At 37.3% G+C, this 2,747-nt stretch overlaps 1 pseudogene; it reads left to right on the forward strand.

The window, feature by feature from the left end:
• Positions 1–522: 522 nt before the first annotated feature.
• Positions 523–2,429, forward strand: LOC144446712 (histone H2A pseudogene; annotated as a pseudogene).
• The last annotated feature ends 318 nt before the right edge of the window (positions 2,430–2,747 follow it).

The raw sequence follows: 2,747 nt of genomic DNA on the forward strand, positions 1-2,747 counted from the left end.
GGAGTACATGTATATGGTGAAAAACAGGTGGGTCCACCATACCCAATAGTATTGTCTATGAAGAGCTGCATTTATCGACATAAAACCAAAAAGTGTCAAAGGCCAAAAATCGTTATTATCTTATACATTTTACGTATTTGTATATTTGGCGTCTCAGATATTTCATAAACTATGGCCTCTTTTACGACACTGTCGGGGGTGATTTTTCGATGTATCGCAGAAGAAAAATAAATTCTGGTCAATGTTTTTCGTTTGAAGATTTCCGTCTTGGTGAGCTTTAATTCATTGTATGATAATTTCAGTATATGCTTTGAATTAGATGACACGCAATGACATATGGCAAGCTGCTTATTGGTTGACAAGTTACCATTCAGTATTCATGCTAATCCATGGAATTTTTCACCAATAGAATTTTCCACGCATATGTTGCACTGTGCATTAATTAAAATTATCAAAATATTTGCAACAACGCGCTGAATTCTGTGACGGGTCTGCAGGAAAAAAACATCTGAAAAGCGGAAGATGACGAGTGCAGCAGAAGATCACAAAAATCAACGAAGAAAACGTCGTACTTCGAAGAGTTCACGAGCCAATGTTTTATTTCCAGTGTCTCGAATACATAGGTACCTCCGGAAAGGTTAGTCTAAACATCTAGCAGCTAACTTTGCCTACAGGTTGCGCAAGGCAACTATACGCTAGCGTTATAAGCACGTTTTCATCACGTGTTGTACGTGCCGCCGACGCACAATTGGTAAAAGAATTCTTGTCCCCATGCTCCTCCACAGCCACTCTTCATCCCCACCCCTTTATGACATTATGGGCCATTTTGACACTATTTTAATCTAAATGAGAAATGTGTGTACTTCTATAAAACTAAGTTCGGGTAAAGCATATATATGTACTTTCCGGGTATGCTGCACACGAACACTGGTGCTCGACAGAGTACAATCCATTCCTCCTTTCTCGTTACTCGCCACGCTGCTGATGGGGGAGACACATCCATGAACCCTATTCGTTGATAAAGTTTGCTGACGATACTAGCTAGTATGGTTGGATGCACTGGCGAAATTTGTGACAGAAATTATTGGGTAGAAATTTATCATTTTGTAGATTATCTGTACCTGAATGTAGCTAAGTCTAGGGAGATGGTTACTAGTTTTGCCAGAAAGAAAGAACATCTTGAACCGTGAGTTGGAAATGATAAGTATCTAAGTCTCACTCTCGACAAGAAATTAAACCACATGCACTGTCTATACATATGGTTAATCTGGAAGAACAACACAATTTCCATTATCACACAAAGGTGTAACCTCGCCTGTATTGTCTTCGGAAGCTCCACTCGTTTTCATATCAATCCCGAGATTCTATAATTTAGACTTTTTATTCATCTACTCTCCAAAGTGTTTTAATGTTTGGTGCCATTTGGTGTGGAATATTCTAACGCAGTAGAATAGAATAGAATAGAATAGAATAGAATAGAATAGAATAGAATAGAATAGAATAGAATAGAATAGATAATTCAAAAATCGGGCCAAGTTGTCAGAAAGAAACTAAACACATTTCAATCATTGCTCAGTCTACATGTGTATTATTTCAAATTGTTCAATATTATAAGCTAGTATTGCTTTGTTTGTATTTTACCTGTTTTGTCGTTTTTATATCTGTTTCTCTTTGAGAGTAATACAATTGTATAGTATTGTACTGTTTTGTATTGAATAATTTATATTGTATTGTATTGTATTGAATAATTTATATTGTACACTATATGGATTTGGGTGTTGAAATGAGTGTACAATATCCATATAGCGGTGACATATAAACGTTTGCATATGCATTTTCTCCACAATCCTCATGTCTACGGTACTTTTGAACCCCAAAATAACATTTTAGATTCATTTAGTTTGCCTAATGGCGATGATAATTAAAGATCTCACGCTTACTAGTCATATTTAGACATATTCCAGACAGTACATGTACAATAAGATAACATCCTTCATATGAAACAAAAATAAGAGGAAAACGTTCAGATCTGACATATATCGCTTGAATTCCTTTACCGTAGGTTTGTCTAAATCTCGGTATTAATGCCATTTCCCAATCCTTCTCCATTAGGTAGATTCGCCAAGGGTTACGTCCGGCGTACAGCAGTTGGAGCCGCCGTATATTTGGCAGCAGTACTGGAATATCTGGCCGCAGAGATTCTTGAAATAGCCGGCAACGCTGCGCGTACCGTGAAAAGGAAAACCATCAGTCCACGTCATATATTGCTGGGTGTGAGGAACGACTTGGAATTGGACAAATTGCTTAGTTGTGTAACGATATCGTGTGGGGGCGTTGTACCACACATTCACCCATGTCTCATGCCAAAAGGAAAGACGACTTTGAAGACCAAGGGCACGGAAAACGCATCCGAGAAAGTGAAGTCTTAAAGTGACAGAACAAAACTTTTACTTGAGATGTGAGATGGAGTCCAAGCAATTTGTAAATGTCCTGTGATAATGAGATACTAGAATAAGATATTATCAGATGTTCATGAAAGGACAAAAATAATTTATTTTATGTACCTGATACAATTTTTGTTTTCAATTCTTTCTTGGTTTGCGAGGAACTCAATTGTTTTTGCCGATGTTGGTGTTGTCATTTGGGAGACGGTGTTACCATGACAACTCCATTGTTTTTGCTGATTTTTGTGTTATGTTGGCATGTTGTTACTTGACAGAACAGTGTTACACCAGTTTTCACTGACT

Source organism: Glandiceps talaboti, chromosome 2, assembly GCF_964340395.1.
Source record: "Glandiceps talaboti chromosome 2, keGlaTala1.1, whole genome shotgun sequence".
NCBI lineage: Eukaryota > Metazoa > Hemichordata > Enteropneusta > Spengelidae > Glandiceps > Glandiceps talaboti.